Genomic DNA, 18,380 nt, shown 5'->3' on the forward strand with positions numbered 1-18,380 from the left:
AGGACATTGGCGCTGTAGCGGTTAATCTCCCCCTACGGCTTTACAGACGGCTGTGGATTTAGGAGTTGGCATCATAACTGACCAGTGCTGTTTGATTAGATAACAGGGGATCTACTGCAGGCATCAATGGTCCACCGTGCTGAAATGAAACAGTTTGCTCTCCGCCCATTCTGCTTAGAACACGATGGGGGTGATTCTTCAACAGTCTGATGCCACAAGCTGCCAAGCAGCGTCCGCCGCAGCGATATCACGATCAGGGCGATACTACGGACAGCACCAGCTTGTACCAGATGTTGGGAATTAGCTGTCCCTCTGGCTATCATGGGTTGCGCCCTGCAGCTCTCCTTGAGACTCACTATGCAGGTGTTGAGATGCCAAAAAGGCCATGGAAACTACTTAGGTTTAAAAGAAATGGTAACTATAACACAACTAACAGTGTAGCCAAAGAAGCAGACTGGCTCCTTATGCTTGGTTTACAGGCTGACCAGATAAATACCCTTTTGTCTACACTTGATCCTTAGAGAAGTCAAACTCCACATGGCGGAAGACTCTGAGGGGACAGACTGAAGCTCCACATTTGCTGCAAATCCAGAAATCTAGTGTATAAACTCGGCAACAGACCCATTTCTTTCCATTTCTGTTTCTATCCCACAGCAATTATGTTGCAAATAAACCCCAAAGACCTAATGTTTCCGTTGTGTACTATATGTTCGTTGGTCTACTCTGATTGCAATTGAAGATAAATTTGTTGTTGTAGATTACGACAAAGCCTCTTTCTTTGGCATACGATTTCTCTTCAATTTCAGTTGCTAAACAAAATTGCATCCTGTTATTCTGACATGGACTATAATTTAAAAAAGGAATTTGAAAAGGAGTTCAAAAACTTTGGTCAGATGGCTTATATTTTATTTAGAAACAAGATCTCTCTCTCTCTCCTTTTCTCTATTTTATGCATCATATGATTGTGTGATAATGTTCACATTATAGAAATAACATGTAATGCAAACATTCACCTCTTAACATACTGTAAATGACAGATACTACATGTTTTCAATATGTGAACCAATGTTTTGTACAAGTTCTCTGAGGGCTTGCATGGCAGCAGCAGGACTGACTGGTTATGCTCGGCCCTCGCTGTACTGTGGTGGAGGGCCTTTGTCCCCTAAAACGAAAAATATACTCTGAGTGCATGGGGGTGGATGTCACTTCAGATACTGATGCATTTGGGGTCTGCATGGGGGGAAATAATGTGCAACAATGATATCTTTGATCATTGCTAGAACTCCCCAACACAGGAACTGTGTCGAGTGTGGTTATCATCAACCCATTTCTATTCCCCCAGCACAAATCATTTCATGGCTCCTTCATCCCATGTGCCAGGACTGGGTTTCAAAAGCAATTTCAGCTGAAAAATAAGGTGCTTTTCTTCAATTTTCAAGCCATTTGTATCAGGGTTAGTGTTGTTTACCTAGCTAGTACACTGGTATTTACATACCTCTTTAAAGAAAAAAAATGGCCTGGTATGATTTATGGACTGCAGCAAGAACGCAATTTTCTATGTCGTACACCTAATCTGAGAGGGTATGGAGAAAGGTCACATTGACCATACAAATACCATGGCCCTTCCACAGAGAGTGGGTGGATATTCATTTTCTTTAAAAAAACGTCAGTTAGGTCTGATTTATGACATGCAGAGCACACCAGGCTCGACAACACCTTTGGTTTCAGCAGTCTCGGCCGATATAATAGAGAGAATAAGATAAAAGAGTAATTTCTCCTAAACTACTGTCTTTGATAACACCACAGAGATACATTAAATCTAGGGAACAATCATGTTATTATTTTTTCTTGGTTTGTTTTATTTAACAATGAAAAGAAGAGTAACAAAAGGGGAAAATGCCGTGTGTTATAATTACAAAGAACAGAATGAGACGGTGAGAAACAAAGAGAGGGATGCTGTCAGGTGTTAGGATCAATGCCATGTTTCAGAGTTGTAACCTTTAGCCTCCCCCTTGACTCCAGTGTGATATGATACCATGAGACTGATAGAGAAGGAAAATACATTTTCACGTACTTAGCGAACGCGATATGATACGTTATGTGGCCTTCTTTCTTCCCCTTAATTTCCCAAATGCATCTTTCCTTTACGGGTTGTGTGGCATGAATTTGATCTCCACGACAGGAAAGAATAAACCATTTTATCTCCCTCTTATGATTTATTAAAATATCTTTGCTAACAAAGACGGCATCCTGCCTTGGTTGTTTATTGCCCACACACAGTTAATTATCAATAAGAATCCTTTAATTTATTATCCATTAAAACCTGACATTGTCAGTGCATGTTCATTAATATTAATACCAACTCCATCTTCCATGGCATAGCCGCACGGCAATGATGCTTTTTTCTGCAGGAGAGAATAAAGGTAATACTCTGGAAAAGGTCAGCCAATTCACAGAACTGCGAAACACTAATCAAAATAATGAAGGGCATCACAATCAAGATAGCACCCTGGGACAAACCAATGAGTTGAAATGACAACACCCAACACAATTGTGAGGCTGACGCAATGTATGCTTCATTTTAGGTGAGGTTACATTTTAAGTGGCTACAATTACTTAATGAGAAAAGTGACAACTGTGTGGGTTTTTTTTTTTTGTTAGGCTTAACTATTCATATAAAAGAAAAGTTTCAAATGCAGGCTTCTTTTGTTTCACAAACAATTGTTACACCAAGAAACACTGTTTGCCTCAGATATGTTTGTGGATTGTAGTTTTGCTCTGGCATCATGAACACATTTGACTAGAAGCAAATGCATCTATGTAATGTAAAAAGGGAAAGTATAGAGTGTCAGTTTTGAGATAGTGTTTCATGTTCAGCATTACACGCTCATTATTTACAGTGTGCTCACTCCTTGCACGGACGGACCAATTTATGGGGAAGCAGGGGATCAAGTTCAGTCCTAATGACAACCCCTCACTGACCTCTCCAGAGAAAACAAATGGAGCCCCAAGGTGATGTTTCAATATCACTAACTACTTGGGTGTCCTAGGGAAAGGAACAGATGTAGCCCTGAGGATGAGGAAGGGGTGAGGTGCAGGTCAAGGTCACCATACGCCAAGGTTAGGGTCAGATAAGCACGGCTGGCTCGGGGTCTTCACATGCCCACAGGCCATAAAAGGGAGGCGTGGACAGAGACTCAAGAGCCGTGGATCAAGTGTTATTCCACTGAGGGCCTGAGGGGCGGGTGAGGGCAGGGGCACTGAGGTTCAGCACTGTCGTATGCCTGCTACACACTCGCTCTAGGTCTCGTCGTCTGCTTTGGGCTGTTACTGGTGGAACACTTGCTAAATTACTAATGTGTTTATCAGTGAAGAAAGTGACAAATCCTCTCGGAGTAAACGTGTGGTATATGGAACAATATAATAACTATTCAGCTCATGATACAAATTAGCTGTTACTGCTGCCCGATACTTTGATGCAGTTATAGCTAGAGTTAAAAATTCTATATGGGAGATAACATTTCTTTAAAAAGCCCCGGTTCATAATTAAGACCGCTAGTAGGATTTCAAAAGAAAACACAACAATAGTCTGACACCATCTGCTCAACTTACAATGCAAATTCATGTGTGTGTACTATGCTACAGCCACAAGAAATGATCTCTAATTGGAACATTCTAAATGAATTACTTTAGGTTATTTGTTAAGACTATGAAATGTCAGACTATGCCATTAGTTGCAGTGAGGGATCCCATGGTATTTGGAGAGAATAAATTGGCTCTAGCAAATTTATTTTGACTTAATTAATAAGATAACCTAAGTGATTTATTTGATTCCCCAGACTGTATGGCACAATAATAACCTACAGTACGAGGTAAATTTGCTAAATGTGTTAGCGAAGGACAACAGCAACAGAGTGAGACTGCAATTACTGTCATATTCATGGGGAGGAGGGTTCTAATGGGGACATTTTCTGCTTCAAATCAAATCAAATGTAAATGTGTCCTGGTGGGTTGTGCTTCCTTTAATTAGAAGGTGCAAGTAGTTTGATAAACTCCTAAAGATTGTGGTTCCTCCGGTTGTCATCTCATTACATGCTCATTCTGCTGCAGCACTATGCAACTTTGCCATACATTATACTGAACCGTATTCACTGTGCAGTGTGTAGTTATTATAAGTGGAATATCCTCCAATGTCTCTATTCATCAATTATGACTCAAATACAGGATTCATAAGTAATGAAGAGTTTTGAGTCTCTATTCATTTATTATTCATTTTCAGGTGAAAAACAAAGGCTGGCCTTTCATATAATGAGGAGATTAAAGAGAAGGACACACAACAAAATCAATTACAATCTTCAAAAGCTTTTGAAAAAAATATATTTAGGACATCTTAGCTTGAACTGAAGTTTGGAAAACTATTTTTCATATCATTATGTATGCAAGGAAAACAACATCTTTTAAAACAAATAAATATTGTATTATTCATTAGTATACGAAACCTGTCTCTTCCTTGATGCCATATCTGCACTAGAAGTACATCAATAACACTAAACTGTATTGTATACAGTATCTGAGAAACACTTTCACATTATGAGGAAAAGTTCTCTCCTTAAAGTATATAAAGTATAAAGTTGTCAAAGCAGGAAGGGCTGCTGACTTTAACAAGTACGTTTCCTAAATATAATAAGATGCAATTTTGTGAGAATGTATCCATTGTTAAACAGGATTTCAGAAATTACAATGATGGCTGGAGGTTAGGCAGATTGTCCATTGAGTAATAATGCAACATCCTGAATATCACAACCAAAAGGGCTCTAATGGAGAAGGAATTCTTTCTCAAAAGAGCAGCAGATTAGATATCGTGCACATTAGCAATTGTAGAAAAACACCACTCTGTTCTGTTACTTAATGGGACGTTTTTAAGTCCTAAAAGGAATTTATTTACACATTATCAGTTCTTTCTAATGTTCACACCCATCGATTTCTTTCGTGCTGTGGTGTAAGGCAACACGGCTTGTACATTCTTTTGCTACATCAATAAAACTATTACTATTACAAGATAGTTTTCTGACTATAAATATATTTGAGAATTCTTTTTATGTTTTAAAAAGTTTTTATAATAATGGTTGTTCTGTGTATAGCACGATATAATGTGCAGTTTGATATTCTAATATGATTTATAGAAAATGCATATGAATTTCTAATAGCAAATATGATGTCAAATTATTGCCATATAGCTAAATATTGTAAATATTCATTACTAAACACTGGTGCTCAAAGTTAGGCGTATTAATCCATCACTTTGTTGATTCACTTATCAATGACTGGATGACAGCAATGCCATGGTGCATGGATCCAACATATATAACATATCCCCATATACATTTAATACAAGTAAAGCTTGTACCGAGTTCATTACTTATCACTGATGATGTGGTGCATTGTGTCATTGTTTGAGACACTTTCTTAATTATAGCTGTTGTTTTAATGAGATCTTAAGAAAAGCTGTTGACAGTGAGTATATTAACAATATTAACAGCATGCATGTCAACTGACAGTTGTCATCAAATGTGATAAGCCAAGTTCTTCAACATATAGCTAGCATGACAGTGAGAGAACCCAAATAAGACATAAGGAATGAACAAGACCATGGACAGACAGACAGAGAGACAGACAGACAGAGAAAGAGAGAGAGAGAATGAGGGGGGGGGAGATAAACAGGGGATGGAGGAGTGGAGTGAGATAGAGGGAGAGAGATGACTCCAAGAAGGTCACTCCTTTTTTGTAGTCAATAATTGACATTTAAACACACGTTTCAAACGTCACTGATAAAATTACGCGAGATAATGGAGAGCGAGCTGCTTAAACTGGCATGCAATTATAACCATAATGAGATGCAAAAATGCAAATGTCTTTGTGCATGCTCCAGCCTCCTTTTGTGGGGTGCCGCGGCGTCTGTGGTGGATGATAGATGCCACGCTGGTGGTGGTGGACAGAATGGTGACATGTGGGAGTGGGAGCAAGCAGAGAACAGAACTGGGGCAAATATGCCATACACCCTCACAAGTAAATCCCATAACTGCCTGAGCTAATGCTTCCCTGAATGCTCTCCAAATATATATAGTTCATTAATTACTAGAGATGTTTTCTTGTAAATTAATGGGTAAATACATGATTTACAGGCTGTTTTGCTATACAAGGATATTCAGATATATACCTTTTTTTTTAAAACATATATACTTAATTTCTGTAATGATTCTTGGACATTTAACCTTTAAACAAAGTTCTTGTCCTGATGCAGTGCATAAACTGAAATGGATATAATATCCTGTTTCTCCTAGAAGACAACTTGTAGCCATGCAAAGACACGTTTTTCTATTTCAGGCACACTATATGGACATTTAAATATACAGTATATTTAGCAACATGTCTCCAGTGTTTGTTCTGATCACCTGTATTGCTTTCCTGATGTCAAATGTAATGCTTCATTCAGATGCAACAACTGGGGAGATCACATGCTCCGCGTGACACATGCCTATACAAATACCCTGCATTAAGCCTTTGCTGCCATCCATCCTTGAATAACATTCAAATAATGTAAACACAAATTCCTGTAACCCACTTCCCCCGTTTGTAGGTTCACCCTTTCCAGACCGGTCGCCCGCCCCTCTACCTCTGGAGGCTGATAAGAATGGGACACAAAACATGCTAGCAGTCATGCTGTTTGTTAGAAGCAATTAATTTCTCCGAGGCCTTCATTCCATTCAGGATAAGCTTTTGTGCTCTAAATCCCACTATTCTGAGCTTCTCTTGTGCCACGTAGGAGGGTATGAGAGAGTGGAGGATTGGAAAAGAGAGGGAGAGCCCGAGACAGAAGCTTTGGATGACAGATTATCTTGGGCCAGTTAAGCATGTAATTGCTCAAATGAGTTAAAATCCCTTCAAATATCTGTCTCTGCACCTCATCACACCACTTCATACACTCAAATATTTGACAATTGACAAAGATAAATCTAAAAGGGGTCTTGAATAGCCAGCTGCCAAGACAATTTTTTCAGCAAAAGGAATATTATTCACTAGATTTCTATACGCGTTTATAACGGGGTTTTTTTAACCAACTTTTTCTAAAACTTTAATTGCCAGAGCTTCTATTCTTACTCTTGCTTACCAAACTTAGCAAACTAGTGAAAGCACCTTTGAAGAGCTTCCATCATCTAAAGATCAACATGGAGTTTTACCATCAATGATACTACAACATATCTGAACAATAACGCTAAAGTTCAAGTAGCAGAATGGATGTGTCTTACAAGGCTAGACAGAGAAATTGTTTTACAGAGTAACAAACACAGCAGTCCACAGATTCAGATCTGGAGAATGCCCGCCTTCCTCCTCCTGCCAAGCCTTTTTTAGATAGCCACTGTTGCTCCAGACTAAGGCTGATGGATCCATGCCTTAGAGGGAGAAGCTGCTGCATGCCAGACTTCTGAGGGTCACTGAATGGACTGTTCTCTTGTGCTTTCATTCTTTTAAATTAATCAGTAGTCTAATTGCAGCTTTACACAGATTTTCCCAAATGCATCACATCAAAGACTTTGATATGAATTCTATTGTCTACGGCATTTATATGCAATTTGACAGTATAAAGAAGCAATCGTAGCTTACTATAGCGTGATATAAATGGATGTGTTTCCTCTATTGTCAAGTAATCCGCTTTAAACAAAGATGTTCTGGACTGTTTTTGAGTGCATGATGGAAAACTCAATGTGATGAACATGATGGGACGGAGTAAGATAGAGGTTTTTTGCCAGGTGTATTTGGCCCTTGCCAAATGCCACCCTCAGAGCAGAGAGGGTGTCCTGCATTACTTCCCTGAATGAATGCTAATGAGGGCGTGTGTGTATGTCTGAATGTTATTCACACCACATCAAACTGGGCCTGCAAAGAGGTGCAAAACTGGGGCTGGCAGCCTCCCAAACCAAAACAACCTGGAAGAATGTCAGACATTACATGTGCCTAGGACACAGTGTACGCATGGACTATTGTAGAGAAAACATTATTATAGAGCCTATATTAACAATAGTTCAGCTGCCGCAAAAAGGTGGAGCGGAGTCCTAGAAAACTGTTAATGTTTGTGTTAGGAAATGCTTAACTCTTTACATTTTTAAAGCCAAATATAAAAAAAATATCCAGTCAACACATGACTAAACGCATTGATATTTTTTGGATTCCTGTCAAAGAAAAATAGGGCTTATGTTTTTTTAGTTGAAAGTAACTACATTCTTATTAACATAATTTGACATGGATTTAGAGAAATTACACAATAAGATGACGTCTTGCTGTGATGGGTTTCCAGGATTAAAAGCACATCTTTGAATTCTGTTAACTTGAATGGCAGTCTTGGTTTGCTCAAGCACATGAAAACACAACCTGGTGTGATAGAAATGAGATTAAAAGGGACAAGGATAACTGGGATTGTAATGACAAATGCATGCTTTAGATAACACATTCACTTTAAACTAAACCAAACTTTAACCAGATTTTACCATGCACAACACAGTACAACTCAAGATAGATCCACAAACCAATTACAATCATTTAGGACGGTCTACTTTGCTAAGGTGAGACATTCCCTGGATTGGCTTCACATTCACTGACAGTTGATGGGCAGACAAGGTCACTGGATGTACAAGCTCTCATTTAAAACATGGACATGAGAGCAGAACTGGGGTTAGTTGGGTCTATCAGAGCTGTCAATCAATTAATGACAATTATTGAGCAAGGACGCCCGTGGGTGGTAATAGAGGGAATGAGAATGACCATGGGGGAACAACATGGGGAACGGGACGAATTATGGAGATTGGAAAATAATAACCAAAACTGAATGATATTACCAGCCCACACATACAGATCACTTACTTCCCAGCATGTGTAAAGTGTGTCAATTGAGCACCATGACAGGGAATTGGGCCTTGTTTAACTAATCAAACCACAGAAGAAGAAGACATTCAATGACTTATTAGGATTCCCATAAAATATCAATGAGTTTTATGAGCTTAACTACATTATGGGAGGTGTCAAATGAGCCATAAATGATTTAATTAGGAAAGATATGGTTGAACATGGGAATTTTCACCACACATATAGAAACTTATCAAACACTACTCTAAAGAAAGAATGATTCAGAAGATACACCACCCTGTCCCACACCGAGGAGGTCCTACTGCTGTTCTCATACAAATAAAGGACAGAGTCATGCTAAGTTTAAACTAGGAGAGAGGAGGGAGAGACAAAAAAGGAGGGAGGGAAAGCGTTTTGAAATTCTCCAGCTGGCAGGCTTTAATTTTCCACCATTCTAATTAAAATGCAAATTAAATTTATAATTAGCAACCACAGTATCCGAGAAACCACCTTGTGTGCAGCCCAAACATATGGGGCAACCAGCGGTGGGTAGCACTGTCTCTAGGAGACAACAGAGGTGGGTGGCAGGACTGGGGAGTGTTTGCTGAAGACGGAGCTACTGATCACGGGCTGGTCTGGTGACACGGGAGCAGCGCTGCGCTTTAACCTGCTCCGCTCAGCTGGGAGCCCTCTAAGCTCTCCAGGCACAGTGAGGCAGGGGAGCATGGCCCAGTTTACTCTGCTGTCACTGCCCATGTCACAGGTCACTGCATGTGTCACCTCAGCTATGCACAAGTGCGTCGACCAGCACTGCCGGGGTCAGCTCCTCCGGATCGAAAGGTTTCTGACCAGAATTAACCTTTGCTGACTCACAGATAATTAATTTTTCATTGATGGCGATTCTTTGTAAACACAGCACTCCAACGTGTCTTTACCCAGTAGCTATCAGTCACTGCAACTTCACATGGTGCAGGGTTTTTTTGAGCATTACAAGTGTAAAATGTATCCGAGTCTTACTATAATAGTTAGTGACTTGCAACAAGCAGGACAACAACAAAACTGAAAGCCATACAAGCCTGCAAAGAGTAAAGTTAATCTGGAAATATAAAACAGCCACTATTGCAGTTTGCACTGCTTTTGCTATTTGAAAAAAAACCAAAGACTTTCTTGGAAAACAATCAGGCAAGGGAAAGAAGACAGGCACTAACTGTAGGTGACCATCTTTTGTTGTCCAACACAAGTTAGAGCCAGGTCACTGTGGGTCAGAGAAATGTTCTCCGAGGAGCCTGGCTTTTCCACTGACACTGCTGAAACAGCACCATCAATCACCCATCAGTTGTCACCGCCTGAAGCCGAGGTCAAAACAAATCCATGTCAAAGGAAAAGGCCACATCTTACCATGCGCTTTTGCTCAGTTGGACAGTCTGCTGATGACACTGTGTCAAGAGACTGCTATCCCACTCTATAGTCCTTCTCTGTGACTGACTTAGTCGATGAGAAGGTCTCATGTGACCTCTTCAACACTCCCATCCCCTTGTCACCTGAGTTAGACCACCAACTTCCATTACGCAGTTAAGTGTCTCAACTACAAGACAGACTTATCGAGGGAGCTGTCAGGTGAGTTAACTCGCAGAGCTTTGGGTAGACAATTGGATGTGGCCCTGTGTCACGACTGACACCGTTTCCTCTTACATGCTGCTCTCCAAATGACACTCATCGCTGTGCAGACTCAAGCATTAACACAGAGTCAGCAGTAATCACATGCAGAGAGAGCCATGCAGATACAGTATAGACGTCAACTTGAAAATGATTTCTTTGTGTTAAACATTATACAACCTACTTTCTTTTGCTGGATTTTTAGACTTCCCTTCTTCATATGCAACTGCAAACTTTGCACTGAATACATGGTGAGTTGATAATCGGAACACTGGATGAGCTTTATGCTTAACCACATTGTTGTGATGTGACATCTTCCTGCAAGTCTGACTGGGCTGACAAGTTGGACACAAAAGAAACCTCTATGTGAAGATATCCTAACTGCAGTGGTAGACAAAAAAGTCAAAATGATATATGGCTTAACCAAATTGACGGTCACTGTTGGACAAAACATGGTTTCTAAATATAATCCTCCATTGTTTTCTCCCCTCTAAGTAATGTTCTTGCTAGCTGTTTGGTTGTGCCACCTGTTGCCTTGTTAATCATGCTGAGAAGATACTCATAAATCATAACATTCTTCAATTAATCAAGCTGTCAGCTTCTAGGTGAGAGGTCATGCATGGAAGAGACAGAGGTCATCGGTCTGGTGTGAAAGGGCCATGGTTGCGTGGCATCTCTTATTCTTGGGAAGTGTCAGTAGAGGAGCCAATGGAACAAAGGAGAAATCAAAGTCCAAGGGACACGAGAGAGGGGGGTGGGGGAGGCGGCTGGGGCAGCCACACCAGAGCAGACCAGAAAGGAACCAGGGTGCAGAGCATAAAGCCAGTCAAATTGACCTGTCATTACATCAAGTGAGCTGTGCCAAGCCGCTACACTATCACACTCACCATACCCTTTTAGATGACAGAGTTCCCGCAACTTACCAGGTTCCTGCGGCACCCCATTTGCATAATTAACAAGTCATTCATGTGTCATTAATTTGACTCCTATTCATTTGAAAGAGACTTCAGATTAAATAGCACATACTGTATCTAGTTATTTCAACGTAGTGTCAAATGATTATTACTCTAAAAACACAAAAGACTGTTACTAATGGATCTTCCCAAGGCAAAGGATAAAGAAACGCATGCAATCATTTGCACAAAACATTGCATTGTGGGCGCTTGCATGTCTGGTGTTTGCCTTTATAGCTTCAGGTTGACACAGATATGAGAACGCAGGTTTAACAACGTTGGCTTTACTGTAGCAGTCAGTAGACTTCCAAAATGCCCACTGGAAGAACTGGCCCTGTCCTTGCTTTAGTGAAGTTGTTGGCTCAACATAGTACAGTACAGACAAAGACAATTTGATATACTGGTACTCAGTGTTGGAAGAGGTATTCAGATCCTTCATTCTGTAGAAATATCACACTGTAAAAGTCCTACATTCAAAAAAGTTACTTAAACGAAAGTCAGCAAAACATACTTGAGCTATCAAAAACAACATTATGAACACAGAATGAACCCTGCATTGTTTTATTTATAAATATTAAACAATGTGATTGTTGTTGCTCATGCAATAACACATAACTATTTTAATGCTTTTTTAGCTGGATGAAGTACAACGATTAAAAAAAATAACTTAGATTGTTGGGTAGTTTCATGTAAAGTAATACATCATAAGTACAATATTTCCCTCTGAAATGTAGTGGAGTAGATGTATACACTAGCATAGAATGGAAATACTATTATGGAAGTAAACTACAAGTACCTCAAAATGTAGTTACAAATCAGAAAAAATGTACTTATTACTTTCTACTACTGCTGGTACTTTTACAGTGACATGATAAAGAGTCAATGACTGTTGTGAGCTGGATTCAAACCTCTGAAATTGTGTGTGCATTACTTCCACCAGCGATTTAGCCTCTAGACTTTCCCCTGCAACAAACTCTTGCCATAGACTCCTGTAGCCAACTCTGGTATTTTACCTCTTTCACACTGGCTGTTATACTTGTAGGTTATTATTGGAAAAGCTCAGGCATGCCTCAAAGATGGGGCATAGTGCATTTATGTATCTGTGTTTTATATATCGACATATGGTGAAACAATGCTCCCATGTGAATTCATGTGGTAAATGTAAACTGATCATTTTCAACTATGAAAATAACAAGCAGAACTAAATGCACCCTCTCTCCAACTCTGCAGCTCATTATACCTTTCTTCTGAATGTGAAAATGATTCTGAACATTGCTTTCTCCCCATTTGCCCCATGAATTTCAATAAAAGCCTGCCATTTACAGATACTCGCCAATCTTTTCTTGTGCTACACATTTTAAAAGCAAAGTACAAGTACTTTAACCTCGCACTCTTTTGCACAAGGTCAGTCATTTCTGATAATTACAACATCTGTAATTTCCTATCTTAATGCGCTATACATCAAGGTTGAACTTTACCAAGCTCGACGTGTCAATCTGCTCTATGTATTTCCCTTTGCATTAGCGAATTTGAATGACATTTCAGTCTCACAAACATTACCAGCCTGTCACTGCCCACTCACCCACTGCCTTGGAATTGCAAGTGATTTTAGTCATTGATTACTCACTGTTTGGAGGTCTAATGCAAGCGTATCTAGCCCTTTTTAAAACATCTTTAATGAGTACATGTTAAGTCAATCACTGCTCTTTTGTTTAAATTTGAAAAAAAATGGGCTAAGATTTGCGAGAAACACAATGTTCTACATATGAGTGCACACTTATCATTAATTGTGTAAAAAAAGAGAAGCGAGTACTTTTCTGAACCATATAAAACATGGTTTCGTATGCCTCAGACAAACACAGGTTTGTAATATTTTTGAAAGAAAAAACAATGGTTATGTAGCGTTTTATACATTTAAACCGTGCAGGGCATTTATGCACCATTGCCAATAGGGCTTTTTAACAGTTTGATTAAATGCTTTAATCAATCACAATCCCAGCCTGTTTATTAATCACTTTATCAAGCAGTTGATGCATTGCTGCTTGTAATGGACTCCATTTATTTTGATTCCTCCTCTCTTCATCTTATCGAAAGGGCTCTCCCAATCTGGACAGATAAAAAGAGGGAAGCGAGAATAGCTGGCTGTAGTGGCGAGAGCTCGGACAAGCCAGTCCCTTAACTTCATTACAATCACTCTGCTCAGACTTAACCAATTTATTAGTGGCAATATGTGCCCTGAGTGATGGTTAGGTAAACCACATAGCTTAGCTCAGATAAACAGGCGCCTATTCATTTGTCTCCTCACCAAACACCACAGTGATGTATGATCCTAATAAGATTAATATCCCCTGGATTTATTCCCTCTTAGTCCCGCACAGGCATCTTTTAATGGTACTCCTCAATGATCTAAGACTGTTTCTCAACTTCTATGTTGTAAGAATTGAGAGTAGAAATATAGCGGTTTAAATAAATACTTCAATCCAGACTGGATTTAACACTTCAGACATAGATGTTTTATTGCACAAAGACAAGGCAGCCTGTTCTTACACTTGAACTATTAACATTCTTGCTTTTCTCACAATTGCGTTTCAAGGTTCTGTTGTATTCAATAACGTATTAAAAGTAGTCATTGAACCTGTCATGTTCTGGTCAGCAATGACCACAATTAGCAAACAATCCATCTCCTTTTAAGCCTCCTCCCAGCAAACCACGGCCATCACCCAATCACCACAGCCTCCGGTTTGGATTCACGCACAGACTTTCTGTCTCATCCACATATCCCCCTGTCTGCCCTTCAGCTTCTCCTCTTCTCTCTATTGTACGCTAAAAAGCTATTGTCTGCATCATCTGAAACTCTGTTCGCCGTTACGAGGCAGCGGTGAAAAACACGAGAGTGCACAGGTTTGGAACACTGAATAGAAAATTGTACTTAAGTGGTCTTCTCTTGCCCATCACCTCTACCCTCTACCCTCCTCCACATGAGAAGGGCTGCTGGGGTGGGCTGGAAGGGGAAGCCAGCAGGGCAATAGCAAACTTGAAAGCAGCCAACATTTGCAGCACTCTTGAAAAACAAGCATTTCACACCTGAAGCCTTTCATGCAGGGCCTCGAGGCATCCCCTTCAAGGCATTTAATTGGCTATTGCTTCAGAGCTCGTTCAACGTGCCCATTATGGTGAGGCGACAAGCAGCCAAGTATGTCGAATGAAAAGGGTCCTTCTCCCAGATGGGCCTAGTGGTATTAAAAACTGCCCGATCACTTCTTGCTGTTGACTGGCAAGAGGTAATTCAGATGTGTACAAATACTTAAAATGAAAAGAGTGAACTGGATAAGATTGAGAAAAAAATAAATACTGTCCTTCACCATTTCTTTCAAACACAGCACTCGGTCACAACGAATATAAGATGTAGAGATCTAGTGTGATACTGATACACGTATGATATAAAGCAAAGCACATGCACCGTAGCACTACCTTATTCTACAACAGATAGCAGCTGTAATAAATTAAACTCAACTTCAGCTGTCCTCTTTATCAATGATGACATTTGAACAAGCTGTGAAACATTTCCTCAGCTACTGTCAACTGGTGAATACATACAAAAATACCCTGCAGCATGCCTCCACACATCAGACACTTTGATCACTTACAGTTTTTGATATGAAGACATTTGTGGCTCATCTAAACATATATTTCATGCTTTAATCTCAGCCCTGGGACGTAAGGCTCTAGGATATGATGTTCCACTTTTGTTTGGCAGTTCTACCTCAAAGATATGGTCCTTTTCCTTCCTTCTGCCATCTGCCATCTGAAGTTTCACCCATATCAGCCTGAGGCATTGGAGCCCTCATTGGCAATGTTTTTGAGGGCACCCTGACTCCCCATGGATGGACAGCCTTGGGGGAACCAGATAAAGTAGGTGTTTAGTCTCTGGGCTGCTGATGAGGAAGGGATTGGCTTTGAGCTAGGTTGGGACTCATGGGAAATCTGGCGTGCAAACTAATTACGTTGTGCTGCCAAACTGCCTGTGATTACAAAATGGAGAGGCGGCGAAGGTGGAGCTTAGACTTTATCAATTGCCCGACTATTTATTTTTTTTAAAAGAAAGCAGCTAAAGCTAATGAGATTATTTAACGAGATGTTCTTTTTGTAGAGTGAGTTGTTTTAATTTTATAGCAATTGTAAGACACAAATGGATGGCTGGATAGATGAACCAACATCAGAATCTTCAGATTTTAAAAGTTGCGTCACCTGAAAAATCTGAATTCTCAGGATGGTTCAATAACAGCAAATATCTAATTACTTCTGCCATGTTTCCCCACCTGCCTGTCACACTTTTGGAGAAAGCCACTTAAAAACAGGTTAGTTCACAAATGATCTGCTATATTTGTATTAACGCCTCAGCTGGTGGCACAGAAAGCCCCTGAAGATACACACCGTGCAAATCATTAAAGGAACAATCTTCTACTAGTTCACTCCCCTCATCATAGAGACCAGATCATATTTCAGGCTCAATATCTGAATATTTTTACACTAGACTACTTGATACATACCTTTTGATGTTTTGATTGATTCTAAAAATATTTGTCTATTTCTGACAGCATTAATCATGTCATTTAAAAATAATAACTTGCCCAGTTACCCATTTAATCCTACATTTAAAAGCAGAAAATTCACAAGTCTTATTTAACTTACTTATAGTTGGTCTATAGATGTGGAGAAACCATATTTTAATGTTTTGTTTTGCAAACACTAGTCATAAAAGCCATCATAAAGAAAAAAATATTTAAAATGCTTTTAAGGGTAACAAGTGTGCAGACCCTTCATGGTGTGAATAAGTTGAGTTTGATAATTTCGCAGCCAAGGAGAGCTCTCTATTTCAAAACCTGTTTCAGGGTGCAGGTGGAAGGTTGCAATAAAGCAGAGCATGGCTGCTTTATAATGGGAGATAAATCTTCTATGTTTCCTCCATTATTTTTATTACATTATGTGCCATTACATATGAATGTGCTTAGCAGATGTCTCAAAGCATTGCAACTTACATAACTTATATTCAAGCTCATAACCCATTTATACAGTGGAGCATGACACCAACTCAGATGAGGAACATTTGTCAAGGATGGAATGACAGCACACAATGAAGCAATATCAGCCTTTAAAATAACTTTACCTTTTCTTTCCCCCTCACTCATTCACCCGCTCGCTCTTTTCTCTCCGATAGGGGACTCAGCGTCTTGTGGGTTAAAAGAAAGGAACTGATTTTATAAGGGAACTGTAGGCGCAGTCATGGATCTAATCATCACGGGGGGATGCAGGTAACATCAGTCAGTGACATGGAGCAACATGATATCAGACACGGAATAGATCACTGTCTGTGTGGTATACATAGCACCACTCTTGCCGAGACCTCATCCTTCAAAGGGGCAAACTGGTTGTGGTTAGGGAACTGAACTTGGTACAAGAGGACTGCAGGTTCAATATCTCCAGTCAGACACTGAGCAAGATACTTAACCTGAGCTGCCTCAATGAACATCCCAACTAATAAATAGATGGCATATAAAATGTCAGCACAGCGCCGGCAGATAGCAGCACAACAATAATAACACACCGCGTATGCTAGGACTCTGCATATATCACAACATTCGCAATCTGGATGTACATACAGCTGCATATGTTTCCTTATATATGTGCATTAAATACATTACTGGTACAGAATCAACACTGATTTTGAGGGGTTATTTATTCTCATCTTACTTTGTTATTTACGTTGATTAGTTTTATGTGTCATCATTAATCTTAATAGGTTTTATTCCTCCTTTGTTACTGAGACTGTTTAGTTATTATAAATTGGTTTAGCTTTTTCATTTCATTTTTTTGTCAGATTTTGGGATATCTTTCTTGTTTTACTCTGTGAAGCACTTTGAGTTCTATAATTAAATGGCATTATCATTTGTTATTACCTTGTGAATACCTTTCTGATCATGGTTAAACCCTTGAGTAAGGAATAGTTTTTTTTCTGTACCTTGGTTCTCAAGTTTCTGTCCAATGTTTACCGAGCAAGGGAAAAAAAAAAATCAATAAACCAACAGGACAACGAGTCTCAGAGGATTTCACTTTGGATTAAGAATAGAGAAAAAAAGGACAGAATGCAATACAGAGATTGCATTATGACATTATTATCAAAATCCTCATTGATTACTGATGTGTAAAAATAAAAAGGTAATCCTACAAGTAGTAATTGAAACGAAATACAGCAGCTCAGTGTTCGACTGGGAATGATAGCCAATGACATGACATTAAGCAACGTGAGACAAGGGGCAGTGGTTTAAGTGATCTGGCAGGCGGTACGATGCCCTCCTGTCAGGATCGATCAGTCCTGCTGAAATTTAGAGCAACACTCTAAATTGGTCTTAATGGTGTGTTTCATCCTCCAGTCTCCTCCACACATTGACAGGGAGCCAGTGTCCTTCATCACGCCGGGTTCCTGCCCTCCCTTTCAATCTGGGCATACCACTGATCCCTGCTCTCTGAGGAGAGGGAGCAAATCGGGCCGGGGGCACCCACGGCATGGAGTGACTTACACCCCCACCTCAGATAGTCGGGGAGGTTCCCCTTTTATAGCTGCTAAAATAGCGTGCAAAATAAGCAGCGATTTTCTGATCTGATCAGAAATCCACTTCTTGAGCATGTGAATTATCAAAAGGCACTGGAAAGCACACAAAGAGTCACCAATATGAACTAATGGTGTATATGGCGGTGGCTTCTGTCTCACTCTTTAACAGGGCAGACCCATAAGGGGAAAAAAAAACAACCTCTATGCCCCTTTCCCACTCTGTTGGAAAGTAATCTGCTTACATCATTAGGCTAAGCTTGCTG

At 39.9% G+C, this 18,380-nt stretch overlaps 1 long non-coding RNA gene across 3 annotated transcripts in view; it reads right to left on the bottom strand.

Annotated features, from left to right (window-relative positions):
• Positions 1-6,450: 6,450 nt before the first annotated feature.
• Positions 6,451-18,380, bottom strand: part of LOC116394921 (uncharacterized) — a 78,248-nt gene continuing 66,318 nt past the window's right edge. For all 3 annotated transcript variants that reach the window (XR_004213485.1, XR_004213486.1, XR_004213484.1), the window contains one exon: positions 6,451-16,737. This is a non-coding gene — a long non-coding RNA (uncharacterized LOC116394921). The remainder of the gene's footprint in view (positions 16,738-18,380) is intronic.

Source organism: Anarrhichthys ocellatus, unplaced genomic scaffold, assembly GCF_004355925.1.
Source record: "Anarrhichthys ocellatus isolate YVR2014 unplaced genomic scaffold, GSC_Weel_1.0 scaffold2, whole genome shotgun sequence".
Classification (NCBI taxonomy): domain Eukaryota; kingdom Metazoa; phylum Chordata; class Actinopteri; order Perciformes; family Anarhichadidae; genus Anarrhichthys; species Anarrhichthys ocellatus.